Raw genomic sequence first — 15,968 nt, 5'->3', positions numbered from 1 at the left:
TCTTGATCACAACAAATCTTTTGATTATCTGCATGTTACACCCATCAATGAACAAAAAAGAAAAAAGTGACCTACAGCACATAGCTGGCTGGATTATAGTAACTACATAATGTCAAACAACTGGATGAAAATACCAGATGTTCTATTTCTATAACATCAAATGTATTCATATAAATACACATATACCTACATGTGCATACACACATACACAGAGTACATGTATTTGGAAATCATTGAATTTCTGGCCTTTGTAATATACCAAAAATCTTGTATTACTATAGACTTGCCTGAAGTTCTATGTCCCAAACATGAAGGATGTGAATATTGTGAGAAAGTTCACAGGAATGCAAGGAAAATTAGTGAGTCACCAGAAAATACTTTCTGGGCATAGAAGTTAGATATATCAGGACACTCAATCTGAAAAAAAAGCAGATAAGACATAATTGAATAACTTTATTTGAATATGCCTATCTGGTATCAAAACAACCAAAAAACTTGGTCAAATGATTATCCAAGCAAGTCATATGAATTAAAGAAAAATCTAATGATGCCATCAAAATAGTAATTGGTAGCCTATACATATATTGATTGAACTTTTACTAATAGTTGATGCATCTTAAAAAAATTATTTAGAAAGATTTTGTTCATTTATTTGAGAGAGAAAGAGAACAAGCAGGTGAAGGGGAAAGGCAGAGGGATAAGGAGAAGCAGACTCCTCGCTAAGCAGGGAGCCTGACACAGGGCTGAATCCCAAGACCCGGAGATCATGAGCTGAGCCCAAGGCAGACGCTTAGCTTACTGAACCACCTAGGTGCCCCCTAGTTTGACGCATCTTAACTATAGGAATAGGCTGGCCTTGGAGAGTCTTGCCTCATTGGTGGGGAAATAGATAGGTTAATTAAATCGAGGACAAACATCAGGGAAAAGTTAAAAAAAAATGATCAAAGAGAGAACATAAAAGCTCTAGAAGTCAGAGTAAGGAATATCGGCCTTCTGCATGCGAGTAGGTTCTACCCATCTGAAACCAGAGGGCCTCAGCCTAGAAGCATCTTATAATCTTTCTGCCCTAATTAAAACTGTAGGGTTTGCAAAGTTGAGTATTGATGCTGCACCATTTCTGTTTCCCTACTTCATTCCTTGCCCGTTTTCTTCAGGAGCTCCATCAGTGCCTCCTCTGAAGGGGCCTGCCTCACTTCATCCAATCATCTAAGACCTATAACCCTGAGTTGGTGATTTTGCATCCCCTCCTCTACTCCCAGCAAACTCACTTTCACTCATGAATATATTTCCTTACAGTTTAAAACCTTAGAGTCAGTTTTTGTAGCTTTTAAAAAAGTAAGTAATACATGGATTCATGTGAAGCTGCTTGGTGAGAAGAGGCCTGAGAATTCTTCCCTAGCAGAGAAATGTCCATCCACACCCCAGATCCTGACCACTGCCATGCCATGAGTACATTTTAAAAATGACTGCCCTGCTTTTCAAATGTAAGACAACAGCAGTTACACAGAATAGCACTGATGGTGGGAATATTAAGTCAGGTGAAGGATGGTGAACAGACTGGTAGGAGACAGGGTGAATGTGGTGTTTGAAGGTGATGAGATTCTCAGGTCCTATTAGAATTAGCCTCCTTGCTTGCTCAGAGAGGCAACCTTATCTCAAGCCTGGAGGAGTCTACTGGCATAAAATCTGGCTAAGTTTCATGAGTGTGGAGAAAAACTGCCCAGGATCAAAACTTGGCCCTTACTTGTTGTGTAACTTTGGGCTAGCTACTTGATGTCTCTGGCCCACTGTACTTTATTACTTTCTTAAGTCTAGACAGACAACAAAGTGAGGAACCAACCCTGATTTGTAGCATTTACCAATTTCTATGTTGTAAATACTCCCACTTTGACCAATTCCAAGCTACCAACATGATGTCACTGAACATGGAGTTGGGCAGAAATGTGCAGTCATACGTCATTATTTTATTCCACTGTACAGATAAGAGTAGGTATAAAAACCTCAAAAAACCTCAAGAGCACAGGATAATAGTAAAATTTAAATTTGAAAGTGATAAATTTTAAGTATTTATTGCTTTTTAAAAATGAAACTTAATTGTAAGTTTATATGATTTACTGTTTAGTAAGGTGCACTTTAAAAACCAGATTGCAAAGTTCCTGAAAATTTAGCAATAGGCTCTCATGAGCTGGTGCATGCTGACTCCAGGACATCGCCATATGTACCACAGAAGTTCTTAAACACTCCTGCTTGGATTTGCATATTTATGCAAATGGAAAGAAAATATTCTACATTGTGTTCCTGGTCTTGCAGCTCTGACCTCCAGGTAGGGTAGTGCCACTTCTGTTAGGGAAGTTTATTTCTTTATATTACTTTTGGGATGTGAGGAGTGATTCAGGATTCTAAGTCCCTTTGTCAGGCCCTTATGCTGTCATTTCTTGGTGATAATCCTACTGCTAATTGGTTTTCTTCCAAGAGTAGAAACTTGGTATCTCATTTTGTCTTCTAATTACCCATCTCTGTTCAAATGAAGCAAAGAAACAGATAGATTTACTGCTTCTTGTATCTTATGGACATCCATGTTTATCACACTCATCTGTCTTCACTGATTTTACTTTTGTGTGTGTGTGTGCACACAGGACTATTTTTTTAAAGTATCTCATTTTTGTCACCTTGTTAAATACTCTTATTTTCTGAAATATTATTTGAACATGAACATTCTAAAATCACTTGTGGTGGGGGCTCCTGGGTGGCTAAGTAAGTTAAGCATCTGCCTTCAGCTCAGGTCATGATCCTGGGGTCCTGGGATTGAGCCCTGCATCTGATTCCCTGCTCAATGGGGAGTCTGCTTCTTCCTCCCTCTGCCCCTCCCCCTCACTCATGTGCTGTCTCTCTCTCAAATAAATAAGTAAAATCTTAAAAAAAAAATAAAATAAAATCACCTGTGGTAAATTTTACCTCTTATTCCTTACTCTACAAGAGGGCCTTTGTCTTTTTCACAATTGTATGTTGAGCACCTAGTACATTGCCTGGAATATAGTAGATATGTAAAATTATTTTTTCCAGCTTTATTGAGATACAATGGAAACATAACAATGAGTAAATTTAAAGTGTACAACATGTTGTACAACACTTATACATTGCAAAATGATCACCACAGTAGCGTTAGTTAGCACCTCCATTACCTAACATGATTGCCATTTCTTTTTTGTAGTGAGAACATTTAAGATCTGTTCTCTTAGTAAACTTCAAGTATATGCTACAGTACTGTTAACTATAAACGCCATGTTATTATTCTATCCCCAGAATTTATTCAGCTTATAACTAGAGTTTTGTGCCCTTTGACCAACATCCCCCATTCCTTCCTGCTCCCAGCTCCTGGTAACCACCATTCTAGTCTCTGTTTCTATGCATTTGGGTTTTTTATTTTTATTTTTTTATTTTTTTATTTTTAAGAAGATATTTTTTAAAAGGATTTATTTATTTATTTATTCAGAGAGAGCAAGAGAGAGGCAGAGACACAGCAAGAGGGAGAAGCAGGCTCCATGCAGGAAGCCCGATGTGGGACTCAACTCTGGGTCTCCAGGATCACACCCTGGGCTGCAGGCGGCACTAAACCACTGCGCCACCGGGGCTGCCCACATTTGGGTTTTTTAAATAAGTGATATGATATAGTATTTGTCTTTCTCTGTCTGACTTACTTCACTTAGCATAGAGCCTTCAAGATCCATCAATGTTATTATTGCAAATGACAGGATTTCGTCTTTCTCATGGCTGAATAATATTCCATTGTGTATATATATATCACATTTTCTTTATCCATTTTTTTTTGTTTGTTTAATTTTGTCATGGTAAATTTCCTTTTTTCTTTTGAAATAACTTCAAACTTACAGAAAAGTTATACTGAAAGAATAGTACAAAATAACTCCCACATTCTCTTTGCCCACAGACTCAGCCAAGTTTCATCATCTCAGTAACGTCTTTTATGGTGAAACAACCCAAGGTAGCATCACATATTATATCCATGTCATGTCTCCTGAGTCTCCTTCAAACTGGAGCTGTTCCTCAATTTTCTTTTACTGTCATGACCTTGTCTTTTTAAACATACAGGGCCATTTTATAAGCTTCCCTCAGTTCAGGCTTGCCCAACACTTTCTCATAATTAGACTCAGGTTTTGCATCTTTGACTGAAATACCATAGAAGTGGCCCTGTATTCTTCTCATTATGTCCTATCAGGAGCCACACAATGTCAATTTATCTTATTATCTGTGTATTAACTTTAAATATGTGTTTAAGATGGTGTCAGCTGCCTAGTTTCTCCAAGGTAAATTTACTTTTTTTCTTTCCTTTAATTGATAAAATATTTTGTGAGGAGATATGCTGAAAGGGTGCTAGGAGGGCTGGCTTCAATATCCCAGGCTTGATTTTCTTTTTGCTTGGTTCCCACAAGGAAGGAAAGGAGGGGGTAGGGAGAGAGGGAGGAAAGGGATGGAAGGGGAGGGAAGGAAAGAAAGGGAAGTAGAGGGAGGAAACAGGTATACATTTAGTTTTTCCCAATTTCTTTTATTGAGGCAAAACACATAAAATTTGCTATCTTAACTATTTGTAAGTATACAATTCAATGTTTTAAGTACTTTCATATTGTTGTGTAACCATCACCACCATTTTCCTTGAAGTCTTGAATTCTTGCACTGCTATTTTCACATTTTAAGTAGTAGTCACCTCCACTCTTTACAAACTGCTCCCTCCAGTGTGTGCAAACTTATATAAGTTTGCTCCATTGGTGTGCTGGAACTTTTCTGCTGGAAATCTGGACTTCCACAGAGGCTCTCTTGTACAATGTGGTCCAGGGCCTGTCTGGACCATAGCTGAGAAGAGCTGGAGGTGGTTCATGGGCCATTGCAGATTCACAGCGAGAACTGTCTACATGCTTATTACCTGATGCAAGGATGGATGAGACTTCTCCTGGGTGCATTGGCATGTGTGCTGGATTCCACAACTTCCATGGAGGCACTTTAGTCTATGAGTGGATACCAAATTGTTGTTGTTGGGGGAAATACAAACAAGGGACATCTTAGTTAGCCATGATGATTGACATTTAAACTTACTGAATGATTGGGTGGTTGTATCTCATTCTATGTCCAAAGTAAACAATATTTTTTCTAAAAAATACGTAGAAGTTTTTCTTCCTGACTTTCCTTTTCTTTTCTTCTAAAGGTAACACTTTTTTTTTTCCTTTAGTCACTTAAGCTCATATCCTCTGATTTGTCTTGTAAACATTCATCTCCTCACCTTTGATCTTCACCAACTTTGGTAACTATGACTGTCCCTCCTCTACCCATTTATACCTATTCTAACTGCTGCCTCTGGCCTCGTTCATACCCTTATCACCTTTCACTGGGCTACTGACTGCTATTTGTCTCCTAATTAGTTTTCCTACCTCCAAAATCCCTCCATATTAATCCATCTTCCCAGTGCCAGAGAAACTCTCCTGAAGCACAGGTCAGACCATGCCATGTCCTTTAAAGCAGACCAGATGGCTCTGACACTATCAGGAAAAATCCAAGTTCCCTCATGTGCCATTCAGGTTTTCCTACAATCTGGCCTCAATCTGCCTGTCCACCCTATTCTCTCAGCAATTCCTTACACATTTGACATGCCAGTGTTTCCCAGGTGAATTGCTCAGAACAGTGCTTCTTCAGAAATTAATAGATGTTACTTTGGACATATTTCCCACGGCCAAATAAGCTGGGATGACAATGATAGCCTAAACAGAGCTTGGTAGGACTTCTCAGAGCCAAGCTGTGTTGAAAATATATATATATACACACAGTCTATATTGGGCATATATTAAGTAAAACTGTAGAGAGAAATAAGGAAATGATGAATACCAAATTCAAATTCAAAGTAGTAATTATCTTGTATGGAGATGAGGAAAGTGTGGCAAGGGAGGTATATACAAGGTTTAATGATGTCAGGACTTGTTCTGTATCTTAAGCAAGGTGGTGTTACATGGTACCTATTATTTGTTGTTGTTTATCCTGGGTACGTGTTATTTGTTGTTGCTTATCCCCCCCCCCTTTTAGCATTTTTGAAATCAGGATTGTCTTATGATTGCTAAGAACCACTGACAATTGTGATGTAATCATCTTTACCTTAGAAGTATCTTAATGCATTTCTTTCACTTATGTTCTTTTATTTTTGTATGCATAAGAGTGACATATGACAAAAATCCAAGTCTGAAAGACCTCTTTCATTGAGTACCAAATAAAAATCACAATGGCAAGAAAAAAATCACCCATGACTTTGTAACAATATCGTCATTCAAGTTTGATGGTAACTTAAAGGGTCTTCATGGCTGAAGCAGATTTCCCATGCCTCGTTCCCTCACTATGGTCAATGTAGAGCATAAAGATGGCTTTGAAAATAGCAAGCTCAGTGTCCTACACATAGTAAGTATACACTAGATACTGTTGATTGGGTTTCCAGTGACTGTTAATATTCAACTCACATGACCCACTAACCAAATCTGGCCTTCTCTCTCTCTCTCTCTTTCACACACACACACACACACACACACACACACACACACACACAGGAATAATGCTAGGAAAGCTTACTTTGATAAAGTCTGACCTAATAAAACAGTCTACATATGTGTGCTAATTGAAAAAAGCTACAAGGAATCTTAAACTCAATATGATATTGCCCTTCTCCTAACTTCTTATAGAAGTTTACTTATAGAAACTGATTACTTATAGAAACTAATTATTTCTGTGCTCAATATTAAATTCATAATGTCCTTGAGGGATTATGGCTTAAATGTTTATCATATATGATGCATATATGATGCATACTGTCAATCTGTTGTTTGATTAATGATTTTGTTTGCATAAGTGGTATACTGATCACATCCTCAAAATACAGGGTTTGGGTTATGACTCAGCTCTGTGTATATTGCCACAGGACCTTAAAATTCTATGCATGAATCTGAATTGGAAACCATTTTATAATATGTAATTCTTATTTATTTGGCTCACGGTCAGTAATTCAAAAGAGATTGAAAGTTGGATAAGCTGATTTATAAGGAAATTTCCATTTTCTGTGTTACTGACCTTCAAGGTAAAAGTGGTAGTTTTTCTAATAGTAGGTCCAATAGCACACACTTGGGAAGTAGACCTACACAGATATCCAGACTCTAAATATGACCAAACTTGGACTTCTCAGATTCATGTTGACTCTATATTTCCTGATAACTACTTTCTATGGAAATGTCAGTCTCTAATTATACAGTCAGCCATAATTCTACAGTGTTTCTTACTGCTGACTTCGGTCTTTTTATTTGCACATTTTTCCTCTTTTCAAAGGGCTATTTTTCTTAGTTTACTTACAATCTCTATTTTTATGTTGTTCACAGTCCAGTGTAGCACTAATTTCTCAGCAACTACTTATCGAATTCTAATCTGAATCATGTGTGAGGTAAAGACTTTGGGTAAGTATGTTCTATCCCTAAATTGTTGGGCACCGTGAAAGGAGTATTATTTAGTGGTGGAAGTTCTGTTGTCTAGTTGGTTCTACTATTTTTATTACCCCTAAACCTGGACAGAAATCTTTGGATTGTTGCATTTGCCATTTGTTCTTAAGAAATGATAAATTCTGGGACATATTTCACTGCCACAATATCAAAACTGAAATCTCCCCAAGAAAAATAAAATAGATGAAAAGTTAATGGGGAATTAGCTCATTTTAAATATTACACTTAAATCCATAGCTGAAACTACTTTCCTTAGTGAAGGAGACATCATGCAATTGTTATGTAAAATTTTAAAATGAAAAGTTCTTATAGGTTTAATTCATTGTAATTTATTACGAGTAGAATTAATTGCTTCTTTGGTTAACTCAAATATTAGCAATAATCATCCTAATAGAGATTATTTAGAACAAAAATACAATGAAGAACAAGTTTTAATATCATTTGGCTGTTTCTAAAGACCATAGTTAAAAGCATCAACTATTTAATCTTATTTTTTGTGAAATAATTTTCAAAATTAATATTTTAGATCAGTGATCCAATTTAAACCCTATTAAAAGGCAAGAGTAGCATGTAATCAGAAATAATTTTTCTGCTATATCTTATAGTTAAATTCAAGGCCTTTTATAAATCTTTGAAAAGTATTTGGGAATCAGAGTATCACAATTTCAAAAAATTCTTTCTCTTTTTTTATGGCATACAGATGTTGTATGTTACTTTCTCCCTGACAGTTCCTATAACAGAAAGTCTTTAATGTGTTTGGAATAAAGAATTCTAGATAATAAATTTTCATTGTCTTTCTACGGATATGCTGAAAGTCATAAAGGGTAACATAATCAAGTATTACACTATTCAAAGAACTCCCCCAAATATTTCCAATAAGATTAATGATTTGCAGTGCATTTATCTGAAAAAAAAAGTTAAATTGATCAGTTCAGTATTTATTTTAGAAGAAAGATGAATGTCTGTTGAACAGCCTATTAAAAGAGGGAGACACACTGCAGATTGAAGGTTCAACATTTTGGAAACTGCTACATGGTGTTAAGGAGCCATAGAGCAGGGTTTAGGGGCTTAGAGCCCTAGAGTTTCAGGAAATTCTAATTTAAGTACCAAAGGAACTCTGGCTATCTAGGATTTCTGAGGTAGCTCACTGGATGCTCCATGATATAGATAGCTTGCTATAAACTGAATCCTAGTTCTTGTGGGAATATCATATCTATGAAATTAGCTGGGGAAGTCTTAATAGTTCCAGAGAAGGAGAGAAATTATCAAGCCTTGCTTATTCATTTCTTTTAAATGATCTGTGTTCAATCAGGGTTCTCCAGAGGAACAGAACTAGTAAAATTTATGTTAGAATTCATTATATATATATTCATATATATATTAGAATTCATATATATATAAAATAATGTATAAGAACTAATATAGATAGATAGATAGATAGATAGATAGATAGATAGATAGATCTATTATAAGGAATTGGCTTATGTCATTATGGAGGCTGAGAAGTCCCAAAATCTATAATAAGTAATCTGGAGATCCAGAAGAAGCAATGATGTAATTCCAGTTCAAGTCCAAAGGCCTGGGAAGCAAGATGACTGATAGCATAAGTGCCAGTCCAAAAGCTAGCATGCTTGACACCCAAGAAGAGCCTAATTTTAGTTTGAGCCCAAAGGCAGGAAAACAGTAATATCTCAGCTCAACAGTCAGACAGGAAGAGTGCACTCTTACTCAGGAGAGGTCAGCACTTTTGTTTTATTTGAGCCTTCAGATAACTGACTGAGGACCACCACATTAAGGAAGGCAATCTGCCTTATTCAGTCTGCTTATTCAAATGATACTATTATCCAGAAATACCCCACCCCTAAAAATGTTTGATCATTGTAGCCCAGACTGTTCACGCTATAGCCCAGTAAAGTTGACACAGAAAATTAACAAACACAGTCTGATTCTACTGATGGATTTTTCTCATGCTGCCTGAGAAACACTGAAATTATCTATAATATACATTCTTCAGTCAGGATTTAAAAGAATTGAAAACAGGGCTTTCAGTAAACTTATTAATATTTTATACCTGGAAGAAATCTTGGAAGATTTTAGTTCAATTCTCTTGTTTTATCTTCACAAAGATAATACTCAGGGTCCCTGAGGCAAGAGAAGGCCAACCTGGACCCTGTCCTTCTGCTCTTAGGCTAGGGCTTCTCCCACAGTTCATAGGACTTCTAAAGTAAAGGAAGGTATCATTTGGGGAGAGGCTTGCCTTCTCTTTCACCTGCTTCTGTTCTTTTTTCTCATCTCCTCTCCTCTCTCCACTTTCTCTATTTCTTCTTTCTCTTGTTTATCTTGCACCTTTTCCTCTTCCAGTTTCTCTTCTTCCTCTCCCTCTTTCTTCACTTCTTTCTCCTTATCTTTCTTCTCTTCCTCCTTTTCTTCCTCATTCTCTTCTTCCTGCTTCATCTCCTTCTTCTCCTGGTGTGGAAAAACTTGGAGATTGGAATAAATACAAAGCGAAGCACACTTTTTTTTTTTTTTTTTTAATTTGAGGGAGAGAGACACACACATACACACACAGAGACAAAGAAAGATCACAATCAGGGGGAAAGGGCAGAGGGAGAAGCAGACTCCCTGTTGAGCAGAGACCCCTATGCAGAACTTGATCCTAGGACTCTGGGATCATGACCTGAGCTGAAGGCAGACACTTAACCGACTGAGCCACCCGGGTGCCCACAAAGCACACTTCTTTAAGTTTATCTGTCTTCTGCTTGAAGACAAGGCTATGCTAGTCATCTCTCTGTGATGGATTATCTTTTGAGCCAATATATTGGAGATGTAACCAAAGAATGTTCCTGAGGACTTAGAAAATGCAAAGGTAGTGCCCCTTTGGTTGAGACTTGGCATATTATACGAAACATCATTTGGGGCATTTGCTCAGTAAAATTAACACTTGATTAGCACAAACTATATGTTGAGTAGCACTATAACAAACATTTTAGCTCAAAATAAGGAAAGATGTATTGGAAATACTGTTATAAAAATTTTTAATTTTAACTTTTAATCACCTTTTTAACAAGTAGGCAATTAAAGACCAGAAACCACGGCAATAATATGTATATAAGATTTCTCAAATTTTTTCACCATGTTTGATATTATTCCATTATTTAATCTCCAGTTGATATTATTATTGTTATTCTTTTTACTGTTTTATTATTGCTTCTTTGCCATATTCATTAATTCATTTGTTTATTCATTCAACTGCTTGCCCAATTCCCTAACATTTACTTAGCTTCTGTGTGCTAAGTGTGTATAGTACACAGATAAATAGGACAGAATTTTCTCTCAAGAAGAGTTAATATAGCATAATGGTTAAGCATTTGGACTCTGAAATTGAATGGATGGTGCTTGAAACTCAGTTTTTGTCACATACTTAGAAGTTAACGTCTCTAAACCTGGATTTTCTCATGTATAAAGTGGGGATTAATAGATCTACGGTGATGATTAAAGTGCATGGAAAGAGTTTGGCAGAGTGCTTGGCACATAGTAAGGATTCATGAATGCTCATCATTATTTTTACTATTGATGTTAACCTTCCAGCCAATTTAGAGACTCAGGGAAGTAAACCAAAAATAATAGAGCAGCATGACAGTGTTGTCAGTGCTCCATGACAAATGGAGCTGAGGAAATTGGCACTTAATCTCACTTAGATCATAGGAGGTTTTCTGGAGCACTTGATTCTTGAGTCCTTGGACAGACTAGGAGCTACCTTACAAGAAGGAGTATATAAAAGGAGATTCCAGATAAAGGAGAATAGCAGAAATGAAGACAATAGGCTGTGAATGTTCAAGAAACTTAAGAAGAGTTTTAAAGAAACCAGTAATAGTAGACCTCATGGAGACCAATTTGAGGTAGGAGAGTACAATCACCCATTTTACAGATAAGAAAACTGAAGCCTAAATGCCTGGTTGGAATGAATTGCCTAAATCCAGACAGCTGGTGAGAGAGCTCTTTCACACCACAGCCACCCATCACCAGGACAGGACCAACATGGCAGAGCATCCTGCTGTTTGTTTCTACACAGGAGTCAAGAATTTCTGTATGGAAATTTGCATTAGCAGCTTTGCCTATTGTTCATAATCTTTTTCTTAAATAGTTGGAAACTGAGGGCTGATAAAGCATGTATTTTTGGTGTATGTTGATAGAAGTCATTAGTGTTTTTCCTTCTTAGACCCTACCCAAACTTTCTATTAACACCTCTCCTCATTGCCAGATCAAAGAACTATTTGCAAATTCTTGCCCATATGATCTAGTCAAGATGAAGAAAGAAAACCAAAAAGTTCATGATATGAAGCCAAGATAAAAATGTTCATGTCTAGGTATACTAGTTTTCAGACCCTGATTTCTTAACATTACTATTTATTTAGCCAACTAGTCAATCATCCAAGAAATGGAGCTTCCATCTACTATTTGTCCCAGTTCCTAGAGATATTGTTATGACCAAGATTGCTTTTCACTACAGTGATGGTGTGGGACTGTGACAGTGGGAGTGACTGCAAAATAGTGTAACAGATGCAACAATGAAGGAAGTCTAAGCTGTTATAGGGGCTCCTAGGAGGGGCATTTATTCTGACCCAGAGTGTTTAGGAAAGCTTTCTGGAGGAAGTAATTTCAGCATTGAGTGTTGGAAAGGATGAGAGTGAGTGAATTAGGTAGGATTAGTGGTTGGACAATGGAGGCTTGAGAAACAGTCAGTGCAATGGCCTGTAAGTAAGATGATCTATTCAGGACCAAGAAGTGAGTTGATGTACTTGGAATGCAGAAGACTCATTCATCTCCAGAAGTGAGGCTGGAGAGTGATGCAGAAACCATCTATGAAGGGCTATGTGAACCCGAGAGAGAGAAATTCAAAGTTAATTTTAAGGACAATGTGGAATTACCTGCTATTTATCAGGGAAGTAAAAAGACCAGACATGCATTTTAGAAAGGTTTCTCCAGTTGCAATGAAGTAACTGAGTAGATAGCCTAGGCCAAGAGTAGGTGTAGGAATATCAATTTGGGGACTTCCATAATAACTACAGCAAGACATATTGGTTAATTACAGAGAGTGATAGGCTCTGGATAATGTATGGAATTGCTGAATCACTGTATTGTACACCTGAAACTAATATAACACTGTAAAACAGTAAAATGAAATAATATTTTGAAAGATGTATTGGTAGCCTGGGGATGGAGGTAAGTGAAAGGTTGGGGGTGGTAAACTGGCTTGGTAATAGAATTGGAGCTGTGAGTAGATGAGAGAGAGGAATCATAGATAATTATATTCACTAGGTTCTATTGAGCAAACCTAACTCTTGTCGTGCCATTCACAGTAGCAGGGGTCCTTGGACCAGAGACATTTTAGGAGTATGGGGAAGGTCAGAAAGAAAAAGAATTGAGTTTGGTTTGGGATCTTTTGAGTTTGAAATGCTTAAGATTACCTAAGTGAAGCTGTGTAGCATGAAAGAGGAAAGTAAAAGTGTCAGTTTATTTACAGAAACTTAATAGCTAGTTATTTTACTAAAGATACTTACTTTACTTTGGATAAGGAGAAAAAACTCCCTGGACAAAGACATTTGCTATCTATGCTAGGATCTGGGAATTTCTCCGTACCCAAAGCAGTGTCCACAGGCCCTAAACTCAACTGCAAGGACTGATCCAGGTACTGGCAAGAGAACAAAGAAACATCTGAATGAGTCTAAAGAGGGAACCAGAGGCACTTTTAAATCCCCCCTTCATTGTTAATCTATATGAAATTGGTCAGAAAACACCAAGATGCCCAAGTGGTAAATGAACTAATTTTGTGATCAACTCGAAGGGCACAGTAGTTAAGAACATGGACTTTTGAGTGGGTAATTCTGGTTTAGAGTTCCAATTCTGTCACTTTCTCTATGACCTTAGGGATATTAAATTCTCTAAGCCTCCATTTCTTTATCTCTGAATAGGATAAACCCGCTTTGTTAGGTATAAAAATACCTAGCTTATCTTAGATTGGTCTAAGGATTAAGTAATGTACGTAAAGTTTTTGCAAATTATACTAATAGTGTCTCCAATAGTCACTGTAGTGGCTGTTGTTGGTAATTATGAGATATCCAAGCAAATATCTTTTTCCTCTTGTTAACTGCAGCAACCAGGGATAAAAGGAGCATACAGCCATATCCATTCACACAGATGTGCACGGAGCATGTGACTATACATTTATTTGCAATAACAGAGGACTTCAGTATTTCCTTGCTTTAAAACCATAACCATGTTGTTCTATGGGAATATGGAAGAAAAGTGCATCCTGTTGCTAAGTGATATGTTCGTGTAATTACTGGGGAAACAGATGGCCAGTCAATAGTAGACAGGTAATTGCCTTAGAAATGGATTTAGTTAAAGATTGGAAATGATGATAAAGTGTATTGTCCTATGATAGTGGTATTAAGGCAGTTCACGGTCAATTATAATAAAAAAATCATAGTGAAAAGAGCATCTTATTTCTACTTTAAAGCTAATAGGAAGCCAACGCTTACTCTATTATTGAGCCAACCTTTGGAAGAAACTGTAACCACTCACTGTGCTAGGCAAACGCTAGGCTACTTTTTCTTCCAAGCAAGGAGTTGAACATTTGAATAGTCCAGTTATCTATTTGTTCATTCAACCATCCTCTCTTGAACACTCATTATTATCCTTTCATGTACCTCCCTTCTTTCCTACTCTGTACCTTCTTCCTCCACTTTGCCTGTATGCACTCTGATCTACCAGAAAAATTTAGAAACGGGCACCTCACAAATACTAATTTAGAAACAACCACCTTACACACACATTTGGCTGATGACAAGGTCAATTTCAGCAACCTTTTAAGAAAGTAGTATGTGTCTCTAAGGTGAGCACAAAAATATTATGCCATTTGATCCATCAACCTCACTTCCTTGGAAATTTGTCTGAAGCAAATAATTCAGCAGCAGAAAATAGCTATTTGTATGAAGATATTTATTGTGGCATTATCTATAATAGGAAGGAACTGGAAAGAAATGAAACACCCCATACTAAATAATAATTTAAAATGACAATCACATTAATTCTACATAATAATATGCAGCTATTCACAATATTTGCAAAATATTTCTCCTTAGAAATCTGAACAAACTAAAGGTCTCTTAGAGAACATAGTTTGAAGAATTTGCCTGCTCTATGTTTGTATCTTTATGAAGAATTAGCATGAAACATATAAAATATGACTGGGAAAGAACAAAAAAAGGTAAAAATAATGTGTTTGGAGAGTGTAATAATTTTTCACCATCTTTAAAAATTTATTTTCAATTTATTTTGATAATATTTTATAATACATTTAAAGTGAACACCACAAGAGTTGTTCTGTATGTGGTCAAAATCCAAGATGGCATCTTGCAAGCAGCAAATGAAAAGGCTTCACCACTTTTAGAATTCAAGTAATCTTAGAGAAATAAATAGTTCTGTTTTTCAGAGTTTTATCTCCCTTGTTTTCTATTGTGAGAGGCATTTACAAGTATATTGAATTTCTCTTGCTTATGAATTCAACTGCTGCTGCTTTTCCACAAACAGCCTTAATCCTTTGTTTGGCTGTCATAGTTGCTACTGCAGGAATTATGATGCTGCCAACAGAGAATGCAAGAGCTAAAATGAAGAGGTTTTTAAAATGCCAGTACACACTTGTCCCTTTTTCTGGCTACTATATATTTCTGGATATATATACATATATATTTTTTAGCATAATTAAATAATTAATTAAATAATTCCTTCTATAAAGTGTGTGTGTATATACATATATATATATGTGTGTGTGTGTGTGTATATATATATACGTTAGCATAATTAAATAATTCCTTGTTCGGGGCATGGGCCATTTAATCTGAAAACATGCTCCCAGGTTGTATTTATTATTGTAAATAAAATAAATATATTCAATCATCAGTACATTTGCTAGCAATGAAAAGGGAAAATACTGGCTTTCCTGGGTAGGTAGATTTCCATAGTCTTCCTCACGCCTATGCCAGGGTTTTGTCTTTTGTTTTTTTTTTCTTTTTCTTTCAATTTCCTAGACTCTGATTTTCAGTCATGCAGGGTGGTTTCAATTAATGTTGGGTAGGAGAGATGAAAGTGTCCCCTGGCTACTTCCACAAATATTATATCATTACTACCTTAGCATGATTAAATAAGCAGTGACTAAAATTATTTACAATAATTGATTTTTAAATCGAGAAAGAAAAACTGTATCTATAAATAATGGATCTCTATTCAGGTTAAGAAATTGTAAGGAAAATGCTCACTTATTCGAGAGGTTTAGGTTGCAGTACTGGTCTACACAAGCCTCACTCTAGACAGAAATTGCTGTAATTCTTTGGTGACAGAAACAGATGTCGAAAAGAAGTCCGGATCACACAAAGT

The 15,968-nt window shown here is 36.5% G+C and overlaps 1 long non-coding RNA gene across 1 annotated transcript; it reads left to right on the top strand.

Moving 5' to 3' along the window:
- Window positions 1-2,279: 2,279 nt before the first annotated feature.
- LOC140616407 (uncharacterized) lies at window positions 2,280-15,244 on the top strand. The gene is made up of 3 exons (XR_012016900.1): window positions 2,280-6,450; window positions 7,416-7,490; window positions 13,687-15,244. It is a non-coding gene; the product is annotated as an uncharacterized lncRNA (long non-coding RNA).
- The last annotated feature ends 724 nt before the right edge of the window (window positions 15,245-15,968 follow it).

The sequence above is a fragment of the Canis lupus genome, chromosome 24, assembly GCF_048164855.1.
Source record: "Canis lupus baileyi chromosome 24, mCanLup2.hap1, whole genome shotgun sequence".
Taxonomy (NCBI): domain Eukaryota; kingdom Metazoa; phylum Chordata; class Mammalia; order Carnivora; family Canidae; genus Canis; species Canis lupus.
The sequence above is the reverse complement of the archived record's forward strand: the minus strand, read 5'-3'. Positions and strand labels throughout refer to the sequence as shown.